The 21212-nt window shown below is 44.5% G+C and overlaps 1 protein-coding gene across 7 annotated transcripts in view; it reads left to right on the forward strand.

Annotated features, from left to right (window-relative positions):
* Nucleotides 1–1208: 1208 nt before the first annotated feature.
* PHF21A (PHD finger protein 21A) overlaps nt 1209–21212 on the forward strand; it is a 140587-nt gene continuing 120583 nt past the window's right edge. For 4 of the 7 annotated variants that reach the window (XM_075425691.1, XM_075425686.1, XM_075425692.1 and 1 more), the window contains exon 1: nt 1209–1668. The gene's annotated coding sequence lies outside the window, so the exon portion shown is untranslated. Of the gene's footprint in view, nt 1669–2097; nt 2265–2284; nt 2435–2459; nt 3089–21212 lie in introns of those variants that run through there. The other 3 variants (XM_075425689.1, XM_075425687.1, XM_075425688.1) reach the window with 3 other exon arrangements.

Raw genomic sequence — 21212 nt, forward strand, 5'->3', positions numbered from 1 at the left:
CTTTCCGACCGGCCGCGATTTTTTTTGTCTTTTTGGAGGGGAATTAAAAGAGGAACTGGGGGGGCGGGGGGGGGGGGCAGGGGAAGCTAACGCGCTGCCGCTCCCCGCACGAAAGCAAATGGCAGCACCGCCCCGCGCCGGAGCGGCGAGCTGACAGGCGAATAAATAAATAAATAAATAAACAAGCAACCAGGGCACGGCGCGGCGGAGAGGAGGGAGAGCCCGCCCCGGGCGCACGGCTGCGCGGTGCCTGCGAGGAACATGGCAGGGCCGGCGGCGCGCCGGCGAGGGGAGGGCGGCTCTCCCTTGGCCGCGCACCCCGCCGCTCCCGCCTCGCCTGGGGACGCGCACGCCGCGCTCGCTCCCGCCCGCCGCTCCCCGCCACCGCTCCCCCCCCCCTCGTCGCTCCCCCCCCCCCCCCGTCCCCTCACGCCGCCGCGGCGGCGGCAGCTTCCTGCGCGCCCCCCGCCCCCCCCATCGCGCGCGCGCGCGGCCCTGTTGCATCAACTTCCTGTGCGAAGCCCCTCGCGGCGGGGCCCCCGCGCGGCTCCTCCCGCCCGCCCCAGCTTCCTGCGCGCGGCCCCGCGGCCGGCCGGGGGGCGCGCGCCCGCGTGCCACCCCCGCCGAACACCGCGCGGGGCGGGGGGGAGGGGAGGCGGCGGGGGGTGGTTGTTGTGTGGGGGTGGTGTGTGCAGCCCGCCGGCCGAGCCCCCCCCCCCCCCCCCGCTCCCTGATCAGCGCCCCGCGTCCGGCAGCAGCGGCGGGGCCGCCCGGTGCCCCCCGGTGCCGCGGCCGGCGGCGCCGCTCCGGCAAGAGTTTGGTGCCCTACTTCACTCTACTTTAGTTTCACTCACTTCACATCCGGGCTTTTTCCCTAGGCAATGGGGGCCGCAGCACAGCCCGTTCCTTAGGCAAAGGGAAATAAATTCGCCGCACCGACACGTCAAGTAGTCCCCCTCAGGAGGAGCCACCGAGCCCGCCCTCCCGCTCTCTCGGCTCCCCCCCCAACTCCCCGGCCCGGGCCCGGCCGCCGGCGCCCCGCCGCCGTCGCGGGGTGGGGCGGGGAGCGTGGGTCCCTCGGTCCGGGCTCCCACCCCCCCGTACCCCGCGGGTCTCCGGCGGCGGGCCGGGCCGGGCCGGGGCGGGCGGGGGCGCGCGCGGCGGCGTGTCGGGAGCGCGCCGCAGGCAGGCAGGCAGGCAGGCAGGCAGGGAGGGAGGCCGGCGGCGGAGGGATCCCGGCGAGCGGTGCTGCGGCCGGGCCGGGTGAATGGGATTGAAGAAGAGTTCAGCTTCTCGGCTTGTTTTTGTGTCACAGTTTCTCTCCTCCTGCGCCTCTCCGGCTTCGTGCCTCCCTCCCCGCCCGCCCCCTCCTCCCGGCCGCAGGAGGAGCCCCCCGCGGAGAGGGGGAAGGAAAAGGACCCCACAGAGGCGAGAGCGAGCGAAGAGGAGGAGGAGAAGGGAGCAACCTACCATCTTCCACTCCCCGCTTAGCTTAAAGAAAGTGAGAGGAGGAGAGAGAGAGAGGCGCCCAGAAGAGAGGGACAGGGAGGCCCGGAGGAGCGGCGGCGCCGGCACCCTCCCCCTATGAAGAAGAGTCCTCCCCCTCACAGAGAGGTCCTGCCAGGGGGACCCCGGCCGGCCCGCAGCACCACCGCCGCCGCCAGCAGGGTGTAGTATCCCACCTTTCGGATTCGCCTCCTCCTCCTCCCTGCCCCCCCCGCCCCCGGCCGCCGTGTCGTCCCCCCCCCCCCCCCCCCGCGCCCCCCGCCGCCGCGGGGTTGGGACCGCCCGGGATGGCGGCGGCTCGCCCCGCACTCTCTGGCCAACTTGGCGATGAGGAGCAGCAACTTCGCGGCGGCCCCCGGCCCCTCCCTCGGGGGGGGGGAGAGTTGGGGGGGGGGGGGGGGGGAGCGGAGCGTCCCGAGGCGGCCCCCCGGCCTCCCCGGCGGGCTCCGGCAGAAGTTTGCGAGCGGGAGCGGTGGAGGAGGGTGACACTTGGGGTGAAAGGAGGAGGTGACACATTGGGGTTGGGGGGAGGAGCAGGGGAAGGAGATGACACATTGCACTGGGGATGGGGTGGGGGAGGGAGGCTTATCCCCTCCCCTCTGGTTTCCTTCAGGATGATTATTTCCAGGCCCTTTTCTCTCGGTCGGGTCCTTCGCCGCGATGCTGTCGGGGAAGTTTTATTATGATCTGGGAAATGATGACGCTTTCGGTGATGGATAATTCGTAGTAAAGCCGCTGCTGCGGATTTTGGTTTGTTGGTTGGTGCTGGTGGTTTTTTTTTTTCCTCTTTTTTATTTTTTTTTTTTTTTTCTCCCCTCCTCCTTCCTTTCATTCGTCTTTGTGGCCCGAGCAGCGCCGGGAAAATTCCGTTTCTTCTGCAACTTGTTATTCTGGAGCCGGGCCTGCCCCCCTCGCCCTTCCCGCACAGGTACGGAGCGGGGGGCCGGGCCGCCGCCGGGGTTCCCGCTCCTGCTCCGGCACGGCCGCCGGCATCGGGGACGGCGGCGACTTCTGTATTTTTATTTTTTTCCCCTCCCTCCTGCGCCTGTGTAGGTGGAGTGGGTCTCTATGCGGGACTCTGCCATTTGGTGTGGTCCTCTTGTGCATGCTCCTTTCTTCACTTGATTATCTGCGGGATTTGTTGTTTTTTTTGTGGGTTTTTTTGGTGCTGGTGTATGTTTTTGTGGTGTTTCTTTTTTGCTTTTCTTTATTATTCCGAGCTTCGCTGTCGGTGGAGCTTCCCCCTCCCCCCCCCCCCCCCCCGACTACCTCTGCAGTTTGGTGGGAGCTGGCAGGGTTGTACGCTGAGGTTTTTAGGTGGATTCGTATTGGATTAATGCGTGGAGCTCTTCATTCAACTTCTTCTCAAGTGTCAAAAAATGAGGCTATGAACAGATGTGTTTCAATATGGAGAGATTTCCAAGTTCCTAATTCTTGGGGGTGGAGGAAAGAGTGCCATTGGAGAGTGGCTTTTGTTTTCGATTGGTGAACAAATGTCATCACATTTCAGTCACGTGCTGTAATATTCTTTGTTCAGCTATCAAACTATGGTATCTGCTACACCTGTTCCCACTTTTTAATTGTAAGTAACGGTGATTGCCTGCAAATCTTATAATTGTGGATGGGAGCCCTTCCCCTCTTTCTCCCCCCTCCTACCCCCTGGATGTTTGTTTGGGCCCAAGCGCTGAGCTTGACAATGAACTTTTGTTCACTGTGGTGACTGCATGTGAAAAGGTCCCACTGGGGGTAATAACTTGTGTGTCGCGAGAAAGTTGTGTGCTGTGGTGCACGGTAGGTCGGAGCATGGAAAAATCAGGTGGGGACGTGCGCTCGAGAGTCATGGCAGGGCTCCGGTAAGGGGTATGCTTCTCTGGGCTGGTGAAGTTTCCTTGACTGGATAGGCTGTTGCTTGTTACCAGGTTGAAGGACAAATATTCCTGTACACCCAGATAGATACATAGATATATAATCTGTTTCACTTAGCTGTAGATTTTCAGGTGTCAGAAATAAAAAAGATTTTGGCTGTCTGTTTACTTCCCTTCCCCCCCCCCCCCTTTCATTGTGCTCAACTCTAACTATGAAGACACCTGCTTAGTTTCAGTTTTGTAAGTCAGCTTCCTCTGGCTTTCCTGTGCTTGCCCGGAGCTAGCTGGTAAGGCTGGATATGCTATGTAGCAGGGGAATGCTTAACTTTGATAAAAGGAGGCTAATTTTGGAGCTTAATTTGTGAAGGAAATAACATGCTTTTCAAAACCTTGGGAAAAAAAAACCAATGCTAGAAATCCAAAATGCAGGACTTCTACCCAGTTAACGTGTAATGCTAAAACTTTCATATTAAGCTTGTTAGTGATCGTGTATAATATAACTTTATATTTAAATAGTGACATTATATTACTAGTAAGAACAGGATCTTGAAAGAAAGAAAAAAAAATAATGTGCATAACTACCCATATTAGTTAGAGAAGTTAATTACCACACTTTAGTCGAAAGATCACAGGCTTTGGGAATTTTATTTATATCTGGGCATGTTTCACGATAGCTGAATGAAACTGTTTCTTCAGGGGCATTTTTTATTATTATTTTCTAGAAAGGAATTCTGTAGCTTAGTAAATGAAACTGTTTAAAGAAAATAGGTGAAGTGCTTCTTGCATGTTTTTAAACCTTTCAACCTTACTGTGGTAGAGAAATTAGATTATTTTAAGATAGTTACATCAGCTAGAATTTGAACTGATACAGAGGGAGTATGAAGCAACCTCTTTATCCATTGATTTTGTGTTGCATAGTGGCATGTATAGAGTTTCACTTCAAGGTCTGAAGAGACCCGTTGTCCAGCAGTAGGTAGGTGCTTGCTCACCAAGTACTTACCACCAGCTGGATATCAACTGTGTCATGCCCTCAGTTTTTAGCCATGCTGACCTGAATGACAAAAAACTTGGAGTGGATCCCATTATAGGTTTTAGTGTTTTGTGATTCTTTTTTTTTCAGTTAACTAACAAAGCTAACATGGTGTATAATTCAAAATGTGGTGTTAAGGAATATTTTGTTATTAATAATTATTTTACCATTAGTCATTGTGAGATTCCTATATGAAAGCTTTTAATCTTTGCTCTTGTCTATGTGCATCCTGAACTAGATTTGTTGTGAGGCTGAAGAAGGCATTTGAAAGTGGTTTTCTTCCTTTAGGGAATGAAAATATAAAACTTTCCTTCAAAGAACTTTGAGCAAAAGTAGGAAACTGAAACTTTGCTGCTCAGAGAAAAATGCTGTTGTGTTTTCCAGCTTCAACAGAAAGATCCTGGCTTTCAGTTTAGATTTCATAAAGATCTCCCTTCACACTAGGCTGTTCAGCTTCATCTGTTTTTCAAGCATTGGACCTGAAATAGTTCTTACTCCAGCTTTGCTTCTCTTCTTTAGAGATGAGATTTTGTCTGATAAACGTCACTGTAGAAATTATAATTAAAAAAAAAATTCTTGGACTAGATCTGTACAAAGGAGACAACTTTCATGCATTTTTGTGTGGTGCCTTTTTTTTTTCCTTTTAGGAAAATAAAGCATGTTTTAATGGCACCTTAGAAAGTTGTGAAATTCTGTGTGTAGTTGGAAAGCTTTAGTAGTAAGCCCGGCTGTCGCTTGCATTGTTCATGCAGTTTGTTTATAATGGTCATAATTGCATATGAACAAATCGTAGCTGTTCAGTTCCTTTATACTTGGAGCCCTTTATTCAGTCAAACGAATTGGTACTATTGAATTTTGTTTACACCAAGAATTTATCTTTCATTTCAATATCAGTTTGCAAGAACCTTGATGGACTATCTTATTTCGTGTGTTATGGGCATTTTGCGTGGGTACCAGAAGTTCGAGATGAACATCATGTGAGAAACACATGTTGGTGACTTAACCCCTTTGCTATTGTTCAGGGTTTGTTGTTTGTTGATTTTGCTTGTTTAAAATCTTCCAGAAGGAACTTCATAGTGTGATAGGGCTTAGATTCTTGGAGAGCCATCACATAGTGATGTGAGCTGTAAAGCAGAACAGCCTTTAGGAGAGGCTGCTCGTGTAGAAGGGACAGCACTGAAACCCTATTATTATGCGTCTAATAGTATTTCTTCACTGTCCTCTTCACCCTTTATGCTCACAACTGTGCAGTCACATGCGTAGCTATACACTAGAAGTGTAAGACTCCACAAAAGGCCTGGCTCCTGTATGTTCGTGAATTGCCCTTGTTCAATTACTCTGTGCCAGAAAGCAGCTCACATCCTGTTTCTGATGTATTTTAACTGCACAAAGGTTATTTAGGAACAAACCATATACTGGAAAGGTGGGGCAGTGCATGGAAGGATTTTGAGATGTCTGCTGAATGCAAGGGGCAAGATATTTACTTCTGTGCCCTGTAAATAGAGGGTGAACTGAAGGATAGTTTTTATAGGTATCTTACATTAATATTTCATGTTCAGTACAGCACAAAGCCAGTGTCTGGCTTGTGCTGGTGGTAGAGATATGCATTATGCAGGCAAAAAAGAAGTTTATTTACATATGGGGGGGCACAACTTCCTATTTTCTTGTTTTCCTTTCTTTTTTTCTTACTGCAAATACAGTCTCATCTGGAAAAAAAAAAAAGCCCGTGTGTTCCTTTCATAAGTTTTAAATAATTTATGGCTCCTGCACCTTACCAAGTTTCTCACTGGATTAAAATTGGTGAAGTATGAATTTAAGTTTGTTTGACTCTGCTTTTGTTACGCCAAAACCTCACAAAAGTGAAGTGGTGAGTGCAGACATGGAATGGCTATAAAATGTAGAAAAATCAAAAGCGTTATTTTTTTAAAACGTACTTTAATGCTGAGGAAAGGTGCACTCATGTGACAATGAGACTTTACAGTTAGAATCATTGTCCTTAAAATAATTTTTTAACCTGTAGAAAGTTCTGAAAGGTCCCTTCCTCCGGTCCGAGAGGATTGCCATGCCTACTGCCCTAACAAAGCCCCAACTTTACCACAGAATCTTTTAATACTTTGATCGTCCCAGGCTTTTGAGGAAAGAATGTGGTACTCAGCATAGGCTTCTCTGCAGCATTTATTTTCTGTCTTACTGTTTACGTAATTTTAATATCTGTGTTGGAATTGTGAAGTATCCTGTGCCTTAAAAGCTGTTTGACTTATTACTTGTTCCCTCTTACCTGAGGTTTCTTGTTCACTGTCGTTGCAAACACTCACTCTTCAATTAGACATTGTATGCCCAAAGCATCTTTTAAAAAACCCGCACCAGAAAACAGTCGTAGTGTGTGTCATCCACACACCCCTCCCCCCCCCCCCCCCAGTACTACTGCCCACCCACCCCTAGCCAGAGCCTCATGTTTGTTGTTACTGGTGGGAATGCGTTTATAGATGGTACATAAGGAGTGAGGTCCTGGTTAATGTGAGCTCTGTTGTAGGCCGTGTTCACACAGCTTCTATGCTTTTTTTCAATGTTGGATTTCTTAAATGTGTGTTTTCCAGATCCTGCCCTTCCACCTGACAGTACTGCCCTTGTAGGACAAAAGGGAATGTTACCAAGTTCATTTGCTACAGAAATTGTATTGCCTGGCTCTGAAAGTGAGGGACTCTACCACATGTGTAGTTGGAAATACCTTTTGAAACTGTAGCTGATGCGTTTCTCGAATGGGAGTACAGATATGTGAGTGGTTAAAACAAACGAGGGCAGATTTGAGCCTGTGACTCTAAGATGGCCTGTGCTTGCGATCGGTCTCCAGTCCTGCGAGAGGAGAACACTAGCAGAGCAGCCCAGCTTACGATCGGTTCGGTTTTGTTGTTTCTGCCTGCGAAGTACAAGCTGTCAGTACTTGAAAGGGAGAGGGAACATCGATTCCTTCCCTTGTTCCACTAAAACCCCGCAGATCCAAGTGTCGTTAACTATGTGGATCCCAAAGGCAGCGTAGTTGCAAACAGTTAGTTGAAGAGATCAAGTGGTATCCTATTGAAGCTTTAAATTGTTTTAACAAAACTTCTGAGTAATTGCAATAATTTTCTGATAAGCTGGCTGGTAGTAACTATGGCAACAGCTGTCTTTGGCCTATGGACAGTACTGCTGTATTGACAAAATCTTTAGATGCTCCTGAGGCCTCTTGCCTCTATGGGGAAGTGCATCAGGATGCCTTTCAGGTGACTGAAGCGTCACTGTTTGTCTTTCTGTTGCAACGGGACGCCGTCTTTCTCTTGGGTCAGAGTCTTGGCCCTTTTTCTTCTGCATGTTTTTGCAGATGCTGCCTGCTAGTCTGCAAATGCTGCAAAGACCAGTGAACCATAGAAGTACTTAGATAGAATAGTATATGATTATTATTGGTTTTTAATAATAATCCAGAGCTCAGGGAAAAGGGGGGAAAAAGAAAGGGGGACTTACTCATTTTGATCCCTGGTTGTTTCCTCCCTCGATTAAAACATTTGTAGAACAGACTGGTAGGGGGAGCTGCCCTTCCCTTTACTGAACTGAAGTACAGCGTATTCTTCTCTGAGGCCTACGCTGAGATACAGCTATTTAATTTTCATCTAAGCTCTGCTGCTTTTTGGAAGAGAGGCGAGCTTCTGCTTCGGTGTGTTTTAGAAATGGAGGAAGGGAGTAATATGTTTCCAGATTACTAAATTCTAGATAGGGAGAATATGTCCCTCGCCAAACATACTTTTCCTATTGATATTCAGAAGAGCACTCTTTGCTGTTAATAAATGTAGCTGTCGGGGGGGGTGGGGGTGTTGATTCTTGCTGCACTTCACTGTAAAGATGTTAAAAAGCCATGGCCTGTTCTGCATGTTTGAAAGTAGCTAAGCTGCTGATTATTGTTTGGGATTTTTTGGTCAGCTGATGTGTATTTTTATGGAAATCTTTGTCCTCTTAACTGTGACGTGCGAGAACTGGATATTATCCCGCTTACCTGATGATTACGAGCAGCGGTCTTCCTGTACAGTATGTGTATGTTGTTTGCTGGCCTGTGGAAGTGTGCAATATGGCCTACATCTGGTCTCATCTCCAGTAGGAATGTGGCTGGTGGAAACTACAGGCCCCAGTATGCAGTGCTGTGCCGTTAGCCGAATGGCTTGCCTGGGCTGCAATGTACTGATGCATCCTGGGACCTGTAGTTTTCCTGAGAGGAAGTTGGAGATTCAGGGCGACCAGTGAAAGAGGCTGTAGTGTTCTAGAACACAAGTCGTGGATACCTTCTGCGGTTCTTAGTTGGTCAGCCTAAACCTGTGCTGCTATTGCTGTGCAGCAGCACCTATTTTTGTTAGCAAGTCAAAGACAGTTTATAGTTGGGTGGTATGGTTAGGGAAAAGCAGTTGATGATGGGAGTCTTCCAACTGCCTATGCGGTTTTCTACAAAGAATATATTAATAAATACACTAATACCTTGCTTCATCTGTGACTACAAGTGTCCTGTTTGATATCCTGGAAATTTTTAAGCTTTAAAGGCAGCGTTGTGGATGGATACGTTGGGCAGAAGGAGGCTTCCGTTACTGGCAGTATGGCTGCCATGCCGTCCTTTCAAACTGCTGCCCAACTGTCACAGTTGGTTTCTGTCAAAGCGAAAGGGGATTGGAACGGCTTTTTACATGCCAAGATCTCGATTCTCTGTTTCTTGAGGTTGAGGGACGATGTAGCCGCCGTACACAGCAGAGCAGGGGACCTGGCCTGTGTTCCTGCTGTGGGGGTTAGTTGACATCATTGCTGGTTGCCAAGGAGACGCAGGGACCCAAACTCAGGTATTGGCAGGTGGAACCAGAAGCAGAGCGCATCTGGCGGTTTTTGTCCGGTGTGTTTGAGCCCTGACCACTACGCTTGAACTCGCATTGAACTCGCGTCGAAGAAGGTAAAGTGTTTCCAGAGTAGGGGTAGAGGAATAGTAATGTTCAGAATGCTGATTTTTTTTTTAACATCCGTAAGAATAGTGTGTTTTCACACAAGACGTTAACTAATAATGTTCAGTGGGATTTGCTGAAGTTAATGTGGATGTTAATTTGAATTCAGTTGTTAGGCCAGTAGCAAGTTTAGTACTTGCTGTAGTCTGGTGTACCATGTTTTGGATGTTTCAGCTCTCGCAATTGTCAAGTGAGCAAACACTTAACTTTAACTGATGCCAGTCAATTTCTTTGTTCTTCAGTTTGTGTGAGACAATAGTAAAAAAAGGTTTATATTTAAGTGCCAGACAATATGAAATAAACCTTTTTCATGTTTTTAGAGAAATTAGTTAGTGCTCCAGTCTTGCAAAAAGTCACGTATATTTTACTTCAAGTCCCACAGAAGTCAGAGAGAATATCTGAATGCCTAAAGTAGCTTGTATCTAGGTGTGTGTGGCAAAATTCTTCTTTTAATAAGTGTCTGGAAATTCCACTCAATATAAAATTAGAGTTCATATTTGCTTCATGGTTGTGCCAAAAAAACCCCAAAACAAACAAACCAAAACACAAAAAAAACCCCCAAAAGTTACTCTTTCCTTCACCTGTACAGATTATAAATATGATGGGTATTTAGATGGTAATAGCTTCTCTGAGGCAGGGAGTGTATTTTGTCAGCACTGATGAATTGTACACACTGTACATTGCTGACACTTCTGTTTAAAACCGATACAAAAAGGTAAATCTGTATGGAGATTCATCTGAAACCTTACATATGCTGTAACTGTAACAGAGTTTGTAAACAGTTAGTAGTATAGTTTTCTTTAAGTGTTCCCAGCCACTTCACAGCCCATGTGGAGCAAATTGCTGACAGGACACATGGTTAGCTGTAATAGTTACTATTAGTATATTGACATGATTAGAAAGGCTGTCATTGTTGCTGTGCAAGGATGAAATTCCCTTTCATTGACTGATTGGGCCTGCACAACAGGCAGGAGAAGAAACCAAGATAAATCTATATGTGGTGGAAGGATGATGTATCCTGTCCTTCAAGGACGTTTTACCCTCTGTAGAGAGCCTGCAACAGTGCCCTTTGTAACGCTGCTGTAGCACAGTATTCTAGATAAGGAGCGTGGGTAACAGGAATGTATAAAAGGGTTTGATGCATAGTTGTGAAGAAAAAACTCTTCTGTAAGTACTCCTTATCTCGTAAGAGCAAATGTGTCTTGATCTGGGAGGAAATCCTGGCCCTGCTCAAGTCCATGGGAAACTTCTCAGTTGAATCGGGAGTACCAGGATTTAATTCTTTTCCCCCAAAAATATAGTTTTAGGTGGATTTTGCAGGGCTGAAGCACTTGGCAAAGTTTGAAGAATCTGGTGTCTGTTTAAGATACTGCTGCTGGCAGCCCTTGGGGGATCTTGCACCAGCTATTCTGTCTCCTAGTGCCTTTGCTGTTCCTTTACACAGTGCAGAATATTGAGCTCCTGTAACGCTTTGTAAGGACTTGGAATCTATTTATTTAGGGCTTTTGCTTAATTTGCTAACACGACAAAATTTTACGTGAAAGCCGGAAATTAGTCCTTGATGTGTCCAAGGAATACTTTTTGTCTCTGTCTCTTCCTTCTTGCCAGTGTGACAAAACTGCCCCAATTGAGATGTTCAGTCTGAAATCTGAATTACCTGACTGGTGATGGATTTAACATCCATTCCGCCCCCCCCCCCCCCCCCCCCCCCCCCCCAACTAGCAAACCTTTTTCATAGCTCTGTAGGAGGACTACAATGGCCTATATTACTAATAATGAATGTTTTTGGTAATTTGCATCTAGCTGAAGCTCCAGATACTTTAGTGTTCCACTGCTGCTTAGCTTGCAGTAATTGTCTCTGATAAGCATCTTTATCATGTAAATGTGTCGTTGTGTGTAGTTTGAATTTGCTGTATTAAGGATGCTCTTGTCAATGACCCCGAACGGAAAGGATGTGGCTACCTGAGCTTCCCTTATTACCCTTTCAGGGAATGCATTCTGGTCAGGAATAAATTGGGAAGCACTAGCAAGGTTTGTGCTCTTGCTGAACACCAGGTAGCTGTCCTTGAGTCAACTGCAATTCTTCTCCCAAGGAGGAATCCCACCATACCCCTTATTTTGCATTCTGGGAGAATCCTGCTGAAATCAGTGGATTTGTCACCATGAAACTTGTTTCAGAATCAGAGACTTAGCTTCCATTTCTCACCTACATTTTGGCATATTTCGCCAGGTCTACTTTTCCTTTCAGTTTCATGCCTTTTTTTCTTTTTTTCCACATAATTCCCATACCTGTATGGCCATTTCTTTTTGGCTTAAAACTCACAGTGCCTTCTCCCACCTAACTTCTTGCAGGAATTATATTTGGGTGCCTGGCTGTTGATGCAGAACTCTAATAGATTGTGCAGTGTTGAATTTATCAAATGTATTTTCCTGTGATGATGAGCTGCACTTTTTGCAGCCAGTCAAAACCTAATGTTGTTGGCCAGTTAAATGCATGCTTCAGGTTAGTTCCTCTCTGTAGTAGCAGTATCTTCTTAGCTGCAGAGCTGATTAGTTCAGTATAGGTCTGTGACTGTGGGAATACCAGTACCTGAAGCTGTAGTTTTGCACTGAGGTTGTCATTGCTACAAAATTGCATGAGCAAAAATACTGATCTTAAGTTTGCTCCTTCCTGATGTAAAATACACATGTGTGACTCCTCAGAAGTTGGGACCTTCTTTCTGTTTTCCCTTTTGTAACTTTATCTACTCTTCTCTGTCCAGGATTGTTTCTGTCAAAAAAGCTGATTTTTTTTTTAATTATGCTAAATTTATTGTTAATATAATGGATGATTTCATCATCATGTATATAAGCCATCTTACTCTAAGACTTTAGAAACTTAAACTAAGGAAGGGGACGAGTATCTGTAAAATCCCTGTTTATTGTGTGTAGAAAGTACTATGTATGAGACATGCCTGTATTTTTCTGTCGGGTATAGAAGAAACCTGTGCAGCGTCTTCAGGAACTCTTGCATAATGCAGGAAAGATGGTAAAAACTATCCATGTATTTTTTCCATGATTTTTGCCATTTTCCTACATATGCAGGATGCATTTTAAGCCTTCAGCTATGAAACCTTCATTGTGTTATGGTTAGTTTTTGTTTCTCTACTCTGCTTTCCATGCTGTGGTCTTTGGTAGTCCACGGGACGGTAAGACTCATATGGGCTTCCTGGGGATCAGAAGTTGTTTTAAAAGAGACTTAAAATCATGCAATCAACAGTCATGTATGTTTCTGATCCTCATATGGCTTTTTTTCCCTCTAATGTGTAATAACCAGAGTGTAAATGGAGAGGAGCTGGGATTTTTCTTGGAACAATTTTAAAAGTAAAAAAAAAAACAGCAAGGAGAGGAATATGGAAGGATGAGGTAATGAAAGGAGCGCATGAGAATTTCTCTGTGTGTGTGGAGAGATGCGTTTCAACATCTTTTCTAGCACAGCAATAGGACCATTAAAATCGGGGCATTAGTTTTTAGATAGCGGAATTTGTTTAAAGAGTAACTCTGCCAAGAAGTTACTGTAATGATGGGCACTACACTGATACCACAGTAGTGCTGTCATTGTAAACGTATCATTGTGAGTGTTGGTCTTGATACTACTGTGGCAATGCAGTACTAGTGTAGTGCCCTGCGCTGTTTTATCTCATCTTAGTCTCTGCTGTTACGGTAAGCCTTCTTGCCATGTGGTGGCTGTCTCCATTTCCTAGGACAACGTTGGAGTAGGGCTGTTGTGTACATGGAATCAGAAGGTCCCAGGAGAGCAGGTGAAGGTTGTGGTGATGTTGGTGTGAGGGGATGTGGAAGAGGAGTACCTCTCAGCAGCACATTACTGCCTTCTCCTCTGGGTGAAGCACCCTGAGGATAGGTCCTGGCTCCTTGGGAATAAAAATAGTTTGAGGGAGAGGGAAAACTGACTGTCACCAGCAGCCTTCTTCCAGCTGCTGATCCTTTTGTTTAGAAAGCGTAATCATACCATGCTCCGTGATACCCTTTCATTCTCTGTCAGCATTGTAAAAGTTGAAAATGATATTGCCTTTCAGTTGTTTATAGTAGCTTCTAAAAATGGATAAATCTACAGTTTAGTCTTCCTATTTAAAGTAAACAATCAGTTAAAAATCTGTGGCAATCAGTGCGAGTAAAAATGTTTTGGACGCTTTGTTTTTCTTGTAGCTGAAGTCTACTTTCGTTGTACAGCAGTCTTGCACTCAGGTTTTCTTCCATTAAACACTAATTGTATGCTTATGTGATTCCATGTTAGATTGGCACAGTGATTCAGTGTTATGTTTATGTGATATAGCATGTAAATCTTTTTACTTATATTGAATAATCATGGTTGTGAGAAGAAAAGAACTTCTATTAAGTGTATGGTTACTTGAATTCTTCCTTTCAGATTAGTGACTACCATCAGTACTCCCACACTGAGTGTGACTACCCCAGCTACAAATACCATTCTCCAGATGCTACAGTTCCCATTTGTGTGCTTTTGAGGAGAAGAAGGAAAAAAAAAAAAGGCTTTTAAGGGGTAAGGAGGGAGAATATAATAAAAGGGGAAGGGAAGACAGAATTCAAGGTTGATACCTGTGCCTATATATTTACAGGGAGCAGCGAGAGTGCCAGCTGACTGGAATGTAGGGGAAGGAAGATCAGAGCATATCAGTGAAATAATTTTGGAGTGCTTCCTGTTGACTTGTTCATACTGCATGGAATTTGGCCCAGGCAATCTGCTGTTGTGAATCAGCATAGTTTATTCACTTTAGTATAGGTGTGCCTGTTATTATTTGAGAATCTGCTCCACTTGAAAGAAAACAGGTCAGTCTGGTAAGTAGTATTATTCCCATGTTTCAGATTAGAAACTGAGGCAGAGAGAAATTGATTTATTCTGCATTGTGGTAAATCTATTGGAGACCTTAAGCTAGGAAGGTAGGCCCTTACTTGTGTGTTTAATCCAGTAAATTGCCTGCTTCCTTCAAGTCTTTAGTGTTGCTACACTGTAAACAAAAACGAGCCTAAAAGTGATTTACTGATTTAGTATAGGTGTATACCAATAAGCAGTCCTTGCCCCAAAGGAGGTGAGATTCTTGTAAAACTGGTTTTACAAAATCAATAGGGTACTTCTGGTTTTGAAGTTTTGGAGATATTTCTTTATTAGATTATCTTGAGTTGAAGGAAAAGTAGAGGTTTGAGTGGGGGTGGGAGACCTTCTGATACATACGGGACATAATAATTAATAAAAGTGACCATGAGCCAGCAGTGTGCCCTGGTTGCCAAGAAGGCCAATGGGATCCTGGGATGTATTAGGAGGAGCGTGGCCAGCCGGTTGAGGGAGGTTCTCCTACCCCTCTACTCTGCCCTAGTGAGGCCACATCTGGAGTACTGTGTGCAGTTCTGGGCTCCCCAGTTCAAGAAAGATGAGGAGCTACTGGAGAGAGTCCAGCGGAGGGCTACGAGGATGGTGAGGGGACTGGAGCATCTCTCCTATGAGGAAAGGCTGAGGGAGCTGGGCTTGTTCAGCCTGAAGAAGAGAAGGCTGCGAGGGGACCTAATAAATGCTTATAAATATCTGAAGGGTGGGTGTCAGGAGGATGGGTCCAGACTCTTTTCAGTGGTGCCCAGCAACAGGACAAGGGGCAGCGGGCACAAACTGAAGCATAGGAAGTTCCATCTGAACATGAGGAAGAACTTCTTCCCTCAGAGGGTGACTGAGCACTGGAATAGGGTGCCCAGGGAGGTTGTGGATTCTCCTTCTCTGGAGATATTCAAGACCCGCCTGGACAAGGTCCTGTGCAGCCTGCTGTAGGTGACCCTGCTTCGTCAGGGGGATTGGACTAGATGACCCACAGAGGTCCCTTCCAACCCCTACCATTCTGTGATTCTGTGAAATCCAGTGAAATCTGAGTTGCATAGGCAACTGCTGGTGCTGAGAAATAGACTTAAGTTCTGCAGAACCTGAAAAAATATAGAAGAAATATGGTGGTGGTGCTGGTTGCTGCTGAAATTGTTGTTGTCCATCTTCCTAGCTCCCTTGCGTTATATTACAAGTAATACAAGAAATTGCATATTACCATGTAGGCATGAGTATGTTTTTACAGATACTGTTGCATGGGCACACATCTTAAATGTATCCAGAGGGTAAGAGCTAAGTTTTGTGCTTACATTTACCAGATTGAAGCATCTCCAAAATGTACTTTGTCTGTAACCAGTGTGTGAAAGAGGTTCCTGTATCTGTACTGCATAATATCACTGTTTCTGCGTCATACTTTTGGAGTCTGGTACAAAGGACTTAACATAGCTAGTTGTGTGGAATGGTTCAGTGCACAGCAAAAGTAACACTGAGTAACTAGTGTCATCAGTGCTGAAGTCTTAACTGCTTGTTGAAACTATTCTGTGTACAGCTTGTGTGAGCAGAATTTCCGAGTCCTCCCAAGTGAGTACTGTTCAGGGACAAATATCTTGTTCTGTTAATTTGGACGACCCCCTTTTCCAAGTGGAAAATCAGCAGAGTCAGCAATACCCACATTTCTGCATCTGTCCCAGTTGGCTGGGTCCAATGTTGCTTCCACTAACTCTTTTGGTGCTGCTTAATAAGGACACTGTATTCCAATGTGTCGTGGGTTTGGCAATGCAAACGTGAAAGGTATGGCTCCCTTTATGTGTCTTGCTGTCTATTGTAAATAGCTCACTTAAAGGTGTAAGTCTGATCCTTAGAACTCCATGTGATTGATTCTGTTACTACCCATGGCATTAGGCTATCGGACTCTGGTGGGCTATTGAGTCATAATCTTTTAAATCCATGTCTCTTGTTCTGGAGTATCTCCAGTTACAACCCTTAATGGTACTGTTTGTGGTGTCAGCTGGTGTCTTAGAGTTTTTGTGGAACGCGGGAACTTTGGCATAAGCCCCTGTAATGTTTCATTAGAGCTGTTTGTTTTTTGAGCTTCTGGTTCTGCATAAGCCTGGGATTGACTTTCAGCAGTAAGCTGGTTTAATACAGTCTCTTTACTGAAGTGTTTTTGTGTTGTGACATCTCAGCACTGTAACTGTGGAGACAGCTTCAAGGCCAAATACAAGGCAACTTCAGTAACTACCACGTCTCATACTCTTCAGTGTTATACTCTGCCCAATATCAGTGTGACTTCTGTGAAGCGGAATTCTCTTTTTGGTGATCTCTTGATTTGTAGATGGATGTACTGAAACTTCTGGTGTTAACAGTTGAGTGATTGGCATGCTTCTCCTGATCAGGTGCAGTTAGTCACTACTGGTTAATGAAACAATGTTTCTAAAATAATTCTCAGGTATATTGCCTTGGTGTTAAAGGCCTGAGATCCAGAGAGGTAGTGTTGGCTGGCACTGTGTTTTTCAGAGAGAACACATTCAATTCTTCATCCCCATGTTGCCAAAGGAAACAGTTTTGCTTTGTATACAAGTGTCATGAAAATGTGAAGTAAACCAATGTGAGAACTATATTGCACCAGAAAGGTCAGCCTGCATCGTCACTAAGAGCAATGGCTTGGAATTGCAGGGGCATAAGTCTGGAGACACCCATACAGTTGTCCAGTTCCTCCTCCATCTCCATGCAGCCTGATCTGTGAGAAGGGAAGAAGACATATCAAAATCATTGCCTGTCTTTTGGAATCTATTGGAATCAGCGGAGTTTTCCCATGTGATAGTTGAAGAAGTATCAGCAGGTACAAGGGAGAGCAGAAACTCCCCTTGAACTTTGGAAGAGAGCAAGAGAATAAGCATTTGTTTTTTATTGTGAGCCAAAAATATGAAGGAGATTTGAGAGGTTTCTTGATATTCCTTGGAGCTCTTTTATACCTTGCCTGGTACTAGAATTTGCTCTCAGTGAGAGATGGGGCACTTCAGAAGAGAACTTTCCAAGTTACGTATCTGGAAGACAAATTACACATCTGTGATGGACTTTACTGGTGGGATGGAGAAGAGAGAAATGTTGCACCGTGGATGATCAGCAGAAGCACTGAAGCATGAAGAAACTTGGTACACACACGTTACAATTAAACCTGCTTGCGATTCTCTGGGGTATACCAGCAAATTCAACCTGAAACATTCAGCCTGTGACAGCATGGAGTGAGAAAGCATCCAGTAAATTTGAAGTTCCCAAGTACAAATAAGAGTGACAGTTTCTTTGAATGGTTAGTTTGTAGTGTGATTTGTTGTCTGTGTAGTTTGCACAAATGATGTTTAGGCTGACAAGGGCATTATGTTGCTTTTTTTTTTCAGCTGGACCAATTTCAATGCTACTACTGGCCTAGATAACACCCCCCCTCAGCCAAAATGAAAGAACCCCAAACCAATCTATGTGATTCTGTAAGCAGAAGGTTATTTAAATAACAAAGTTATACTACCCCCTATGTGAATTGAAAACAAAATGTAGCACAGCCTGGAATTCTTATTTTGTTGTCTTTTTGTGTGATTTAAGAGATTTCTGATGTAAACTGGATCGTGGTCAGCTTTGTCACCAGTGTAGCTGAGCAATAATTTTATTGAGGCAATGACTGCGTCTTCATGAAACTGATCACAAAGCTTCTGTGCTTTCCAATATATTTTTATCCTTGATACTTGCTTGTTCCCGATAAGGATGATGAGCTTATTGGGTACATCCATCTTCATCTGTACTGGCCTACAGCAGTACTAAAGGGTGGTGTATACCGGACACTTGCTTTGTTTTCCAGACCCATTGTAATTTGGGCTCTAGAAAATGAAACTTCTGTGTTTCTCACAGATTGAGACCTGCTTGTTTATCCTACATGGCTTTCAGCTTGGCTATCTTCAAAAGCTCATCTGTCAGAAGAGCTGACAGTGATGAGAAAGCAGACATTCACCAAATTGTTTAGACAGTGCTTGCTAGCAGGATTAGCAGTACTTCCTAGTAGAATTCTGTTCGATGTTTGTCCTGGGCCTCAGCTTGAGGTTATGCATTTTCTGCGACAGTAGTACTTCTTCAGCTAGACTTCCTTATTAAAAAGGAGAGCATCCGGTACTGCTTCAGGGTCAGACAGGACCTGATGACTTTGGCAAGTGCAGTTTTCTTGGAGAGGAGTCAGACATTCATCTACATGTTCCCTTTGAATCCTTTGGTTCAAGAGATCTTTCCTCTGGTCAACTGGGAGGAAGCCAAATCGTTGCCAATCTTAAATGGGTCTTGGCACTTTTTCCAGAAACATCCATGGCTTATGTTTAGTGCTGCTTTCCAACTTTCTGGGTCTTTCTCAGTCAGGAGAGAGTAACTGCCTGAATTTCCTTGGGTTGTCATCCTGATTAGTGAGGGGCTTAGGCAAGAGTTTTTCAGCAGTCTGGTGGGTTACATAAAAACGAAAAAGCCCCACACCCTTGAATATATGATCCTGTCTTTATTTCAGTGTTGCATTATATTACACAATAAGCATAAAGCAGTTTGATTTCTGCTTCAGAAGGTACAATTTCTGATTTTAATATTACATACTTTAATTATAGCTTGGTTTGTGTTTACCAGAAGAACCAACCTCCAAAACCACCCAAGACATGTACCGGTATGGCTGCTCAATGCGATTAAATGTAAGAACTAACGTACTGTGCTGGACCAAATGCTCATCTAATCCAGCATCTTGCCTTTATCAGTGGCCAGCAGCAGCAGCTGACTGAACGGCGTAGGAAATAGGTGAATTCTGTCAACTGCTGAAATACTAACAGTAAATATCTGACAGACACTTGTTTAGCCACTGCCTGAGATGGAAGCTACATTTGGGCTATTGCATTGTGAATAGCAGCATCAAACTATTTATAGGTGAATTTGTTTGCTGCCTTTGTGAACTCGATTGTATCTGGTGGCTTCTATAGTGTTCCACAGCAGCACGTTCCACGCAGTTTAACTGCGTTTTCCGTGTGCGTAGTGAGTTGATGTGAGAAAAAGTTTCATTTGTTTTAAACATGCTTCTTGGTTGTCATTCCTCTCCGTACCATTTCTAGCTCTCTTTTTGAGGTGGAGCAGCCAGAATTACGTGCAGCGTGCATCACAGCAGAATGTTCCCTGTTTGTTCTCTGTTCTGTTTCAATACCTTCTGAGATTTTTCTCTGACTTCTTGCTGCTGGGAGTTGAACTGTTTGGTTGCAATAATCTCAAAATATTTTTCCGAAGTAGTAATGTCTAGTTTAGATTCACCATTGTGTATTTATAGCTAGGCTTATTTTACCCTCTCAGTATGTTATTTTGCACTTGTCGACACAGGACAATAAAATGACAAATGAAAATCAATCAATCAGTATTATCAGATCCCCTACAACTCTTTGAAGTTTGCTTTGATTTTAACTATCTGGAGTAATGGAAAGCATCATCGTCTCTGCCACCTCCCTTTTAGCCAGATCAGTTAAAAGTATGTTCACAGACTCAACCCTGATCCTTGTTATAGTAACTTCCCTGCTTTTTGACTGGTTAGTGTTTTCCTTATTTTCAGTCTTTTAATACATTCTGAAGAAGGGGGAGGTCCTCTCATGGATTTTTCTCTAAGGTGGTGTGAGGTGTACAGATGGGTTCACCTTGCTTTTGTTTTAGATGCAAGATGGTGTGTGAACCTTTTGCTGTTCAAGATGTGTATATTCCAGTGTCCGTTTTCTTTTGCTTTCAAGTTGGATATCCAAAAGCTTCATTTCATTAAGATTGCAATCTTTTGTATGAATGTTTAGAAGAGAGTGTTCCTTAGAGATGTAACTTTTTTTAAAGATAGTTTCAATGGCCAGTGCTTTGTAAGGTCATTATCTTGAATTATATCGTCTCTGGTAGGTAGTGGCATTCCCTGCCTCTTATTTTAGTTCTTCCTTTTTCCAGTTTGTAGAAGTCTGTCTTGCCTTTTTAACCAAGTTTGTCATGTGTTTGTTGTGACCAGCTGTAAGTTTATTTTTTGAATTAATATGAAGAATCACATGCTTATCTCTTCATCATCTTAGTAGGATTTTCGTAGTTTTTGTTTGAAGCTGGTTTGAAAGCCAAAACTTCTCACTGGCCCAGCATTGATCTCAATGAGGGATATTATGATCAGTTTTAAGGCAGTTTGACTGTCAGGCAAAAGGCAGGTGTTACTCTTGTAGGCTTAAACCTTGTTTAACTAGAACATCTCAGTTTGATTTTTTTTTTTTTTTTTTTTTTTTGGGGGGGGTGGCGGGCAGTTTGTATTAACTAGTTGAATTTTTAGAAAAGTGGGGACAAACACTTCAGGGAATAAATAGTGCTAGAAAGTAATGCTTATTTTGATTATTATGGTTCTACATATGAATTTACCTTTCCCTTTCTGCTCTAAGTATTGATTGGGGATTAAATAATTAGACTGACAGAGCAGTACATGTGTTCTTTGTTATCATATCTGAGTGGTAGGAGGAAGGGCTGTGACAGATGCTTCTGTCCAGAAGACCTTTAGCCTGGAAGGCAAGAAGACTAATGCTTCATGTATGAACATGCAGATGTGACATCCAGACTGTAACAGTTTACCTGCTGTAGGAAATGCATCCTGTACTTTGCTCAGTGTTTATGGATTGTACAAATTTTCAGATATCTGGGTAGTTTAGATTATTGTTGGGGGAATCAACCGCTTTTCAAGTTGGTTGCTATTTGTGCATTTGGTAATTTGAATTATAATTTTATATTATTATACTCAGAAGCTCTTAGCAGCTTGTGCTCTTGTGTGGGTGCATACTTGTGATGCTTGGCAAGTTGTGGAAAAAAATTATTTTGGAAGGTTAGTATTAATCTGTTGTGGAATTTGAACAGTCTCTAGTGTA

Source organism: Opisthocomus hoazin, chromosome 7 (genome assembly GCF_030867145.1).
Source record: "Opisthocomus hoazin isolate bOpiHoa1 chromosome 7, bOpiHoa1.hap1, whole genome shotgun sequence".
In the NCBI taxonomy this organism is placed as follows: domain Eukaryota; kingdom Metazoa; phylum Chordata; class Aves; order Opisthocomiformes; family Opisthocomidae; genus Opisthocomus; species Opisthocomus hoazin.